The sequence below is a fragment of the Lepidochelys kempii genome, chromosome 4, assembly GCF_965140285.1.
Source record: "Lepidochelys kempii isolate rLepKem1 chromosome 4, rLepKem1.hap1, whole genome shotgun sequence".
Taxonomy (NCBI): Eukaryota; Metazoa; Chordata; order Testudines; family Cheloniidae; genus Lepidochelys; species Lepidochelys kempii.
In genome coordinates, this window is record NC_136383.1 from 46,461,429 (window position 1) to 46,475,402 (window position 13,974).

Consider the following 13,974-nt stretch of genomic DNA (forward strand, 5'->3'; position numbering starts at 1 on the left):
CTTTTCCGCAGAACTGCTGCCTAGCCATTCGGTCCCTAGTCTGTAGCAGTGCATTGGGTTCTTCCGTCCTAAGTGCAGGACCCTGCACTTATCCTTATTGAACCTCATCAGATTTCTTTTGGCCCAATCCTCCAATTTGTCTAGGTCCCTCTGTATCCTATCCCTCCCCTCCAGCGTATCTACCACTCCTCCTAGTTTAGTATCATCCACAAATTTGCTGAGAGTGCAATCCACACCATCCTCCAGATCATTTATGAAGATATTGAACAAAACCGGCCCCAGGACCGACCCCTGGGGCACTCCACTTGACACCGGCTGCCAACTAGACATGGAGCCATTGATCACTACCCGTTGAGCCCGACAATCTAGCCAACTTTCTACCTACCTTATAGTGCATTCATCCAGCCCATACTTCCTTAACTTGCTGACAAGAATACTGTGGGAGACCGTGTCAAAAGCTTTGCTAAAGTCAAGAAACAATACATCCACTGCTTTCCCTTCATCCACAGAACCAGTAATCTCATCATAGAAGGCGATTAGATTAGTCAGGCATGACCTTCCCTTGGTGAATCCATGCTGACTGTTCCTGATCACTTTCCTCTCATGGAAGTGCTTCAGGATTGATTCTTTGAGGACCTGCTCCATGATTTTTCCAGGGACTGAGGTGAGGCTGACTGGCCTGTAGTTCCCAGGATCCTCCTTCTTCCCTTTTTTAAAGATTGGCACTACATTAGCCTTTTTCCAGTCATCTGGGACTTCCCCCGTTCGCCACGAGTTTTCAAAGATAATGGCCAATGGCTCTGCAATCACAGCCGCCAATTCCTTTAGCACTCTCGGATGCAGCGCGTCCGGCTCCATGGACTTGTGCACTTCCAGCTTTTCTAAATAGTCCCTAACCACCTCTTTCTCCACAGAGGGCTGGCCATCTACTCCCCATGCTGTGTTGCCCAGCACAGCAGTCTGGGAGCTGACCTTGTTAGTGAAGACAGAGGCAAAAAAAGCATTGTGTACATTAGCTTTTTCCACATCCTCTATCACTAGGTTGCCTCCCTCTTTCAGTAAGGGGTCCACACTTTCCTTTGCTTTCTTTTTGTTGCCAACATACCTGAAGAAACCCTTCTTGTTACTCTTGACACCTCTTGCTAGCTGCAGCTCCAAGTGCGATTTGGCCCTCCTGATTTCATTCCTACATGCCCGAGCAATATTTTTACACTCTTCCCTGGTTATATGTCCAACCTTCCACTTCTTGTAAGCTTCTTTTTTGTGTTTAAGTTCCGCTAGGATTTCACCGTTAAGCCAAGCTGATCGCCTGCCATATTTACTATTCTTTCGACACATGGGGATGGTTTGTCCCTGTAACCTCAAAAGGGATTCCTTGAAATACAAACAGCTCTCCTGGACTCCTTTCCCCTTCATGTTAGTCCCCCAGGGGATCCTATCCATCCGTTCCCTGAGGGAGTCGAAGTCTGCTTTCCTGAAGTCCAGGGTCCGTATCCTGCTGCTTACCTTTCTTCCTTGTGTCAGGATCCTGAACTCAACCAACTCATGGTCACTGCCTCCCAAATTCCCATCCACTTTTGCTTCCCCCACTAATTCTTCCCGGTTTGTGAGCAGCAGGTCAAGAAAAGCTCCCCCCCAGTTGTCTCCTCTAGCACCTTCACCAGGAAATTGTCCCCTATATTTTCCAAAAACTTCCTGGATTTTCTATGCACCGCTGTATTGCTCTCCCAGCAGATATCAGGAAAATTAAAGTCACCCATGAGAACCAGGGCGTGCGATCTAGTGGCCTCTGCGAGTTGCCGGAAGAAAGTCTCATCCACCTCATCCCCCTGGTCCGGTGGTCTATAGCAGACTCCCACCACTACATCACTCTTGTTGCTCACACTTCTAAACTTAATCCCGAGACTCTCAGGTTTTTCTGCAGTTTCGTACCGGAGCTCTGAGCAGTCATACTGCTCCCTTACATACAGTGCTACTCCCCCACCTTTTCTGCCCTGCCTGTCTTTCCTGAACAGTTTATAACCATCCATGACAATACTCCACTCATGTGAGTTATCCCACCAAGTCTCTGTTATTCCAATCACATCATAATTCCTTGACATCACCAGGACCTCCAGTTCTCCCTGCTTGTTTCCAAGGCTTTGTGCATTTATATATAAGCACTTGAGATAACCTGCTGATCGCCCCTCTTTCTCAGTATGAGGCAGGAGCCCTCCCCTCACAGACTTTCCTGCCTCTGCTTCCTCCCGGTATTCCACTTTCCCACTTACCTCAGGGCTTTGGTCTCCTTCCCCTAGTGAACCTAGTTTAAAGCCCTCCTCACTAGGTTAGCCAGCCTGCTGGCAAAGATGCTCTTCCCTCTCTTCGTAAGGTGGAGCCCGTCTCTGCCCAGCACTCCTCCTTCATGGAACACCATCCCATGGTCAAAGAATCCAAAGCCTTCTCTCTGACACCACCTGCATAGCCATTCATTGACTTCCACGATTCGACGGTCCCTACCCAGGCCTTTTCCTTCCATGGGGAGGATGGACGAGAACACCACTTGCGCCTCAAACTCCTTTATCCTTCTTCCCAGAGCCGTGTAGTCCGCAGTGATCCACTCAAGGTCATTCTTGGCAGTATCATTGGTGCCCACGTGGAGAAGCAGGAAGGGGTAGTGATCCGAGGGCTTGATGAGTCTCGGCAGTCTCTCCGTCACATCGCGAATCAGACTTCTTGGTTTTCCAGACTCAGGAGACTTCTTGGTTTTCCCGGTCAGGGCGGCAGATAGATGACTCAGTCCTCCGGAGGAGAGAGTCCCCGACCACCACCACCCGCCTCCTTCTCTTGGGAATGGTGGTCGTGGAACCCCCAACCTCAGGACATCGCATCTCATGCCTTCCAACCAGCGGAGTCTCCTTCTACTTTCTCCCCCCAGACTTATCATCTGGTCCACTGTCCGCAATGGTACCTGTGGAGAGAACATGAAAGCGGTTAGTTACATGTGTCCGCGTTGCTGGAACCCGGACATTCCCCCTTCTTCTTCTGGGGTCACATGTTGCCAAGCTTCTTCACTGGCCTCTTGGCTCCGCTGTGCAACCTGCTCTAAATCTTTAGAGCTTTGTGCCCGTAGAAGCATATCCTGACTTTTGTCCAGAAAATCCTCAGATTCTCGTATGCAATGCAGGGTCGTTATCTGTTGCTCCAGACCTTCAATCTTCTCTTCCAATATGGAGACCAGCTTGCACTTTGTCAGACAAAGTCACTTCTGTCCTGTGGAAGAAAGACAAACGTGGCACATCCAGTTCAGGTCACAATAGCTGAACCCCGCCCCCCCTTCCATATCACCTTCCTACTATGAGAAGTTGGCAAGATGTAAGCCTCACTGGGCTCACTCCAGGCGAACTCCCAGGCAAACTCCTGCTGTGTGCTGCTCTGCTGTTCCCCACTGCTCAGCTGGTTCGCCCCCGCTCAGCTGGTTTGCGGAGCTCTGGCTATTTTTAAACAGCCAGGCTTCCCTGAAACAAACAGGGAAGGAAATCATATTAGTGCTATATTTTGTTCTGGTCTGTTTTTTGTTTTTCAGGCAATTGTATTGTTTTTATTTTTTAGGATTATGTTAGTGTTAACTAAATGGAAGGGCAAAAGAAGAAAGAGAGGACACTGAAGGGAGGAGGGCAAGGGGCATAAGGCATAGTTAGTGAAGGAGGGAAGGGAAGAGGTGACCATAGAGGGCAGGTAGAGTGGGGGGTGATGTGAAGAAACTGCGAGGCAAGGGAAGGAGGGGGTGGAGTAAACAGCCAATCAGCACAGAGGAAAAAAATCTCCTGAGTAAAAACTGTAAAAAACAGTCTGATGACAGCATCAGTGTCTGAAAGTCCCTGCTGAGACTACTGCTTACTTTTCCTCTTGCTGGCCTGGCTGCATCCTAGAATTTCTTTTTTTCTCTAAGCCCACAGAGCAAATGGCTTGGTGGGAGGTGGTTATGCATGGTCCCATAGAGGCTCCCAGTGCCTTCACAGAGAAGTGGGTCACTTTGGGACATTTCTGAGTCCAGGAGAGAAGGGTGGCATGGCTGGGCACCATTTTCCCCCAGCCCTCTACCATTGCTTAACAATGACAGACAGTGAAGAAATCAGAATGGACAGCCAGTTACAAATAGAAGAGCATAACTACCCAGCAGTATTTAAATATTCTGAACCAAACTGAACCCTAGCCTAAGCAATGCCTGAAAGCCGAGGCTAGACAAATTCAGATTAGAATTAAGGTACATATTTTTAATTTACCACTGAAACAACTTACTTAGGAGTGTGGTGGACTCTCCATCACTCCAATCATCAGATCAAGATTGCATTTCTTTTTTTAAAGATATGGTATGGCTCAATCAGAATCTAGGGGTGTGATGTAGAAATCACCTGGGATGCAGGAGGATCTGTATATGCAGGCCAGACTAGATAATGACACTGATTCTTTCTGGCTCTAAAATCTATCAATCTATGAGTGCACAAGCTTTAACCAAATTGCTCCCACTTATAAAGGCTGAATCAGGTCATTAGGGTCTCTAAGATGCACAGGGCAGAGTAGATTAGGGGAGATTGTCATAGAATGCGTGATTGGGAAGTCCACAGCCACAAAAGAGCTGAGATATTTAAAATTTCCCCTGTGGGGTTAATGATTAGCTTTTGTGGCTGTATAAGAAAGCAGCAAGGTGAACTGGTGGCTCTACTCAACAAGTGCTAGATTGTGCCTTGGAAGTACTGAGTTGCATTAGGAACACTATGGAGCTGAATTGCACAGAAGAAACATTGGAGGTTTGCTGCCCTGTCTTCCAGAGTTCCCGTGCCTGCTGGAGCACACAACTACCACACTGAAAGACATACCTCCTCAAACCCCAAATTAGTCTGTGACTGGTGGCTCCATAATTTTGCTAACTCTCCTCCCCTCCCTGTCTGCTTTGGTGCACTATGAACCTGCAGAGGAGTAATTAAAGAGCAGCCCTTATGCCCCCCACAGCACAGGAACTGTGATTTCACCCAGCCATTAGCATGGGTGGTACAAGACAGGAGAAGGAGGCTTTCCTCTTATGCAAGAGTCAGGAAGTATCTAGTCCTCGAGCTTAATAGAAATTGAATTGGATATAGAACATGGCACAGCTGTAAATCTGCTGCTGAAATTGGTTTGGAGTATTAAAAGCTGTCATAAATCTCTCTCTTTCTGTTACAACTCCTGTCATTCTTAATTTTTGAGTAATTATTGAATAGAATGTTAGACTAAATACAAATTATCAAATGGAAAACAAGGCCCCTATTTAATTAATAACAATGTGTATTTGTATACTGCCAAATGCTTATCTCAGCAGGTGCTTCTTAATGGGTACATCTGTTTTGGTTATATATTGGGGCAGATGTGCAGTAAGACTACTATGCATACCATATATTAATATTTGTATGAATAATGAAACTACAAATTTTCAACTCTTTCCTATTCCATTTTAGGGATTACAGAAATTAAGCTTCCTTCATTTTTAATTATATCTTGCAGAGGGACTATAGTCTCTTAATCTCTATAAAACTTCTCTCTTTGAGCCAATGCATTGACATTCACTCACATGGCATCTGCATCACTCAATCTACATTAGAAACTGAAGTCTACTGCTCAGCTGTGTGCTTTTGCAAGGACCAGATTCTGCCCTGGCATACACATTGGAAGCACCCATTGACTTTAATGCCTGCCATCTGTAAGCATAAGTGAGTAGAATTTGAAACTAAGATCCAGAGGCCCAATTGTTCTGCTAAAGTTCATGCATGCAGGGGATTCTCCCATGCAGATCAGTATATGTGTGAAATTCCCCTGCCTGTCCCCTAGTTCTCTGTATCTCCCAAAGCCTTTCTGCTGGGGTTAGGATCCTGGGGTTGTACTGGGAGGGTCCTGGAGAAGATGAGAAGAGGAAGGGTTGTGGCAGATCTGGGGGATGTCCATCATTTCTTAGTTTTGTCGGGAATCTGCTCAAGCATTGATACAGATTATGAGAGGAGTGATCTGGGCTCACGAAAATATTATCAGCTGCACTTGTTATAAATGAAGCATGTTTGCTTTTGCTGTCATATGACTTTCACCATATGTTATTAATTATCTTGCATTTTACATGGTCTTAGATTTTTATTATTAATTCCATCATCCAGAATGCTAATATAATTATTTTGCATTTTACAAGAGGAAAAAGTAACTTTGTCAAGTAGAACATTCATGTGAATAAGATGAGAGAGGCTGTTTTTGCAGTTCCACAAAAATTCAAAATATTTTGTGGATTTGCCTTGAATTTCCTCCTTCCCTGATTTGTGAAAATGATAGCAATTTTCTTTTAATTCACTGAAACCCACCTTTTTATGTAAAGGGTGATTGCTGGTGAAACTTAAGCATTTTTGTAGCAAATGAAGTATAATGCTGCCCTGTTGCAAATTTGCAATTTTTTTCAAAGTTTCCCAAATGTGCTCATGTGGCCAAATGATGTTTCCACTCGTTATTTTTAAATGTCATAAGTGGATACAGTATGCCCCTTAAAGTTATACACACATTCTTGCAAAGATTAATGTAAATTAACTCTTGAAAATATTAATGAAGCAAAACCCTGTAACTTAAGACAGTTCTGCCATTAATGATAAGGTCTTTAACTTCTTATCCCCTTCTACTCACTGGAACAAGACAGTGAGAGATTCTGCCTCTGAAATAGTTTGATGCAACACCCACTGAAGTCAATGGAAAAAAAAAACATTAACTTCAATGAGCATTGGATCTGATCCAAGGTGCGGAATTAGCATGGTGAATTCCAGTGTTACAATAGAAATTGCTTGAGGCAGTGCTGGTAGCTTTTGGCTTAACAATTTGAAGGGCTCAGTGAGAATTCAAAGTGAAATTCTTCCTCATCTTTCAGGGATATCAGTAGAGACATGGAAAGTCCTTGTCTCCTTGCCTTATATTTTTCATTTTCAGTGTTCTTTTGTGGAATACTTGATTTTATGAGCAGTTGCCTCCCGTGCTCCTGACTCCTTTGTCTCCCCTACAAAAGGCCATGGAGGGGGAGAGATCCCTAACTATGGGAGTATAAGAAGGCTCTATGGGAACCTACTCAAAAACAATGGTTTTGGTAGAAGGCTGTTGAATAAAGGGTCTGTAGGGGGCTAAGTTTACCCTCCCTAGTTTCTTATCTGGGTCATTTGCATTAAGACATTATATTTACATTGTCTTGACACATATAGATGCATATTTTATTAAAGAATTAACAGTATTAAATAACATATCGTATAAGCACATATAGTTGGATCATTAACCTTTCCCTTTTCTGTCACCCCCCTAGAATGATTTAAACATAACTTTAATATAGTACAGCTTCATTTTTAGGCTTCTTGACAGCTCCAGTGCTTGGAAGATGATGGACAGTGAGCCATTTGCATTGGCACGATCTTTCTAGCTGTCAGTCATTTTGAAAGACCTCTTGTCTCATGCAGAGATACTGGGGGCAAGATTTGGAAACCGCATCTTCACATCCGTGGAAAGGCATGGATGAGCAAATTTATACCAGCTCTATAGTCACTGTCCATAGAGGCCTCTCCTGGATTGGAGCAACAGTCTGCTGGTACGAAGGTTGGTCAGTCTGAAATGCTTTGGGCTCCACACCTCCTGAGCAGGGTGTCAACACTGGCCCATATACATATCTCTATCTTCCTCTGAACTAGCACTATTAAAAAGTCACTAAGAAAAATGTATTGAAAATGTGGATGACATTTAGTTGCTATTGTTATTGCAAGTTAAAAGGAAACTGTTATGTTGCAGTAAATCAATATTATCTATAATTAAAGTACATTGGCTATTACTGTTCCAGACAATATTTCAATGATCTTCACTATTAGTGTATTTGTGTGACTCCCATTCCCTCCCCCTTGGTCAGTTCCTAAATTTATCTTGTTAGTTCTCACCACCTCATTTGTTTCTCAATCTATTTCAGTTTACTCCAACACTTAGTAGGCCTTATTTTTTTTTGTCTCTGCGTATGTAATTATCTGTAATCATAGGTGCCAACTCCATGGGTGCTCTGGGAATGGAGCACCCATGGGGAAAAATTAGTGGGTGCTCTGCACCCACAGGCAGCCAAGCTCCCCTCTCCCCCCAGCTCATCTCCTCCTCCCCCTGCCTGATCGCACTGCATCCTCGTTCTTCTACCTACCTCCCAGCGTTTCCCACCTGGCCACTGCCAAACAGCTGTTTGGCAGTGTTAGCACTCTCCAGGACCTGGGGGAGGAACAGGAACATGGCGTGCTCAGGAGAGGAGGCGGAGGAGAGGCGGGACCGGGATTTGGGGAAGAAGGTGGAATATTGGCAGGGAGGAGGCGGAGCTGAGGTGGGGACTTTGGGGTAGGGGTTGGAATGGGGCGGGGAAGGAGGGGGAAGAGGTGGGAAGGGGCAGGGCCTCATGGAAGGGGTGGAGTGGGGGTGGGGCCAGGGGCAGACAGGGGGTCAAGCACCCACAGGAAAGAGGGGAAGTCGGTGCCTATGTCTGTAATTGTTCAGTAGATTACTTAAGATTTCTCAAGGGTTAACCTTCTCTTAAAGTAGATCCTGTGACTTGCCACAGTGGCAGCTCCTGAGAACACCTCACAGGGTCCTAGAGTCAGGCTCCAGTTCAGTCTCCACTTCAATTAAACAACCCCATAGTCCAAGCCCCTGTTAGCTAGCAGCTCTGTGTTCTTGGGGAACCAGGGCACAGTACCCAGCCTGTCTGATTCACAAATAACTTCCCCTGCCACCCCGGCCTTTGCTTTAACCAAATCTGCATCAGAAGAAAGACTTACAAAAAGCAATGAAAAGACAGTGGGAGACACACCTAAACCCCTCGGATAAGGATGAGAGGATTAAGGAAACTCCCCTAGCCTCATTTGCATTGAAGATGGGACAAGGAGGCATCTCCATAAGCATACAGAATGGAGAACAGAGATTCCAAGGCAAGAACCACATGGAACTCTGGGACCAGAAATGCAGGGAAGCACTGCATCATGGGGGATCTCTGCTCCAGATGTTAATGAACCCACGCTTGCACACACCCAGCTCAGTAGTTATCAGACCAATTCTAATAATAAATCCTTAATTGGTAGCCAGAATACTGAAGCTCCCTAATTGCATTTTGAGCTCCCTCCAAGGAACACTGCCCAAAGCCAGGAATGATCAGCTCCCATGGTCTAGCCTGAACAAAACAACTTTGGTATTCTCCCTTGTTTACACATAAACAAATCTGATGTTCTCCTTTGAACCATTGTTGTTTCCCTACAAAAAACCCTATCCATGCTCAAGTAAGTGTTCTGATGCCTGGATCCAAAATCCCCACCAGTTCCATTGGGACTTCATCTTCTCCTGACTGATCGTGCTGGGAGCTCTGCCTAACTACAGCACTCTGGACCTTCAGCTACCATGACCACCTTGGACCCCTGATCGATTCCAGTTTCATGGATTGGAGAGAACCCAGCTCTCTCTCCCTCTCTCGGTATAGCCTTCTCGGTATAGCCTTGTGTGATCAGTTGTAAACCTGACTTTTATAATCAAATTTAAGTTAGATTTAATATTATAACTGTTTTGTTTGTTTGGCTCCCCTATGGTAATTACCTGGCAATAAATAACTTTCATGATTAAACTGGTTGCTTCTCTCTCTCTCTCTCCCTGCCCCCCCCCCCCCCCCGTGGGTGGGTTTTTTTGTTTTTTTTTTTGGTTTCCTCATTCACTCTGCAGCAATGCTCCTCATACCTAAGCTAAAAGATCCCTGCAGCGTCCAAGAATCCTGTGGGGTTTGCTTGTAAAGTGGGTTAGTACCAGAACAATTGTAATGTGAAAGTGGGGATAGAGATGTGCTGAATGTGGGACGTATGAGTGTGGCAGATTGGAAGTGCTGCTCAACCCAGCCTGCTGAGTCCAGGGGCATATAAAGGGTCAGCTTGGAAGGGCTGACTGACTTGGTCCTCTCAAACGTGCTCTATTAATGTGTGTGTGTGTGTGTGTGTGTGTGTGTGTGTGTGTGTGTGTGTGTGTGTGTTCGTCTGATTCTGAGGCTGGAAGAACCCAGCCCTGGGGAAACTAGGTCCAGCAGGAGAGCTCCATTGGGAGGGAACTTGCAGCAGGGAGAAGTGGAGCTACGTATGAGAACACAAGTGACACAAGCAGTACATTGAAAGAAGTACAGACCATCTCCACCACTCCCCAGAAGAGTAACCCTAATAAAAGAGCGTACCCCAAAGTAACAGCCACAGCTGGTAACCCCTGTGAGCCCAAGTCAGCTGGCACAGACCAACCACGAGTTTTTAATTGTAGAGTAGATATACCTAGAAAGGGCTTGTACTGCAGGCAGGGGGCCAAAATCAATGGGAAAACAAGTAAGATTTAAGCCGCTTGGTAGGAGCTTTCCTTACACAGTAATAAGAGACGAAATATAATACCTGTAGACGTATCCAAAAATAATTGTGCTGTTTGTACTTTTTATTTCATTGTTCCTTAAATTGTGAAAGAAAGCTGCATATTTAGTTTATTACCTATTAGAAATCAAATCATTTATGCTGCTTAAAACTAAGGCATTAAATAAAGGTAATGCACTGGCTGAGAACCTTTTCCAGATTTTTATTTAAAGGAAATATCTCTTTAAAAAGGTCTAACCAGAGCTATGGAATTATTGGAAAACTGTTTCAACCAATCTAGACTCTGTCTTTTCATTTAGATATATCTGTAGTTTTAATCAATAATCAGGATGCATAAAATTATAATTAATTATAGAAAATGTATTATGAAGAAACACCATGTCTTGGAAGTAGTTCTTTTAGGCAGAAAACTTGAAGAGAAACCATTTTTAAAAAAAATAACAGTCATTGTAAAGCCAATCTATATCCTTTAGATTTGGATGAAGTACTTGTCATAGAAAGTTATTTCAATGAAATATACATAAGTTTAATGTGCAAAATTGCAGCATGTGGCTAAATATGTCACATGGATGAAAAATTTCAAAAAAATTCAATTTCATTGGCATGAAATATTTCCTCAATGTATATTTGTCAAACCAAAAATCTGATTTTGCATCAAAAATAGCTCTTGTATATTTTCTAGAAGTGAATGTATTCCATTTCTACTAGAGGTGGAGGGTTTGTTTCCATGAAACAACTTGGTCTAATGAACTGAGAATGAATTTTGAGTAAAATAATTCTTTGAGTTCTGTTTCTACCTTATTAGCCTTACAAAATCATCCCACTTGTAGTGCAAAGACATCTGAGACCCCTTTCCATATTTGAGGAAAAGATCCATATACAGAAGGTCCCTTCAATGCTAGAATCTTGGGGGATAGATTAGGCCTACTAACTAGTCTTCCTGACAAACACTAACATATTTTTCTATACCTGCTTCAGTAAGAAAGTATCCAATTGACTGAAATTTCTGGAATGTGAAATGAACTCATGAAAACTTTGCTGCAGAATTCTTCACTAATTTCACCCAGATTTAGTAACCATAAAATAGGTACTTTATTTGGAAGTGCTATAAAATACTTAACATAATATTTAATATATTAATATAAAACAGTAAGTTCTATATGGTTTTGGATTTTGGACAAAGAATCCTGAGATGGGCCTTCAGGAAATTGTTTTCGAGGAAGTAATTTGATTAAATAAGGAACCACCAAGACCTTTAATATGGAAAATCAGGACCTACAATAGTCCTCTCCTAGTAAAAGATTTATATCATACTGAAATGCATTTCTAATTTAGAGGCAATTAAACTAGATTTGTTAGTCATCGCTTTTCTGCCTTCCAATTAATTATGACAAATATTTCATCAAAATATATTAATATTAACAGCTTGTCATACATGACTCACTGATAAGGACCAAACCAAGATTTGGCTAAGCAAAACTGGAAATAAAAAATACACAAATCATTGAGGCCAATAGGATTTTTAACTGATTAAAATGAGATTAAGGCTAGCAGGATTTAACCCTATATGATGGGATTTTCAAAGGCACTTAGTATGGTTAGCTACTCATGGGGGTTGGACACCTTACTCTCTGGGCTCCTTTGGAAATACTATCCATAATGTTTACATAAGAAATGGAAATCTTATACCTTTTATACATTTCTAGTGAAGATGTAATGCAATTAAACTGATAGAAAATGACATGGGGTCATGCCTAATGCAAGAACACTCAGCTTACTCATTAAGGACCAGATTCATACAAGTATTTAGGCTCCTAACTTCCTAACTGCCTCTTTAGGCTTCTAAATTCACTAGGTAGGTACCACTGATGTTCTCAAAATCACTTCCTAAAGCTACTCGAGTGTCTGCTTGTTGACAAAGCCACCTTAGCCCAGGTGCGGCTCCACAGCTAACCAGTTGCTTGGAGCCCTAGCTCAAGGTGAAACTCAGGTGGCCTTGAGGTGGATTCTCAAATAAGGTTGTCATAAATATAAAGGGAAGGGTAAGCCCCTTTGAAATCCCTCCTGGCCAGGGGAAAGCTCCTCTCACCTGTAAAGGGTTAAGAAGCTAAAGGTAACCTCGCTGGCACCTGACCAAAATGACCAATGAGGAGACAAGATACTTTCAAAAGCTGGGAGGAGGGAGAGAAACAAAGGGTCTGGGTCTGTCTGTATGCTGGTTTCTGCCAGGGATAGACCAGGAATGGAGCCTTAGAACTTTTAGTAAGTAATCTAGCTAGGTATGTGTTAGATTATGATTTCTTTAAATGGCTGAGAAAAGAATTGTGCTGAATAGAATAACTATTTCTGTCTGTGTCTCTTTTTTGTAACTTAAGGTTTTGCCTAGAGGGGTTCTCTATGTTTTTGAATCTAATTACCCTGTAAGATATCTACCATCCTGATTTTACAGGGGGGATTTCTTTATTTCTATTTACTTCTATTTTTTATTAAAAGTCTTCTTGTAAAACACTGAATGCTTTTTCATTGTTCTCAGATCCAAGGGTTTGGGTCTGTGGTCACCTATGCAAATTGGTGAGGCTTTTTATCCAACATTTCCCAGGAAAGGGGGGGGTGCAAGTGTTGGGAGGATTGTTCATTGTTCTTAAGATCCAAGGGTCTGGGTCTGTAGTCACCTAGGCAAATTGGTGAGGCTTTTTACCAAACCTTGTCCAGGAAGTGGGGTGCAAGGTTTTGGGAAGTATTTTGGGGGGAAGGATGCGTCCAAACAGGTCTTCCCCAGTAACCAGTATTAGTTTGGTGGTGGTAGCAGCCAGTCCAAGGATAACGGGTGTAATATTTTGTACCTTGGGGAAGTTTTTGACCTAAGCTGGTAAAGATAAGCTTAGGAGGTTTTTCATGCAGGTCCCCACATCTGTACCCTAGAGTTCAGAGTGGGGGAGGAACCTTGACAAAGGTGTTCCCCTGCCTATCTCACTATCTGGTCCTGATCCTATAGGCATGCTCAGAGGATGTATACAACCTAATACCTGTAACAAATGACAGCTGGGGGTAAGCATGTCAGGAGGGTTTTTTGAGTGCATGTGTCTATGATAGTGGTCAGGGCACTTACCTGGGAAGTGGCAGACCTGGTTTTGAGTCCCTGATTTGGAGCAGGGATTTAAACCCAGGTCCCCAGTGACTAACCTAACCACCTGGGTATTCTAGGGTGGGTGTCTCACTCTCTTCTCTTTAGGCTGTTCTACTTGGTATAAATAATTAAATATTCAGTGAGCAAGACTGACTCTATAGCCCAGTGGCTAGTGCACTTACATGGGATGTGGAGACCTAAATTCAAATCCTTGTTTCAAATCAGGCAGTACAGGGATTTGAACTTGGGTCTCCCACATTTTATGTAAATGCCCTAACTAATCCAGGAGATTACAAAAAAACCCAACCTGTTACTCCTTTCCCATCCACTCTAGTGTCCCAAACAAACCTTACCAAACAACAGGCAAATGATACAATACATTTATTCCATCTTTTATACGCTCTTCTCCAATTTTGC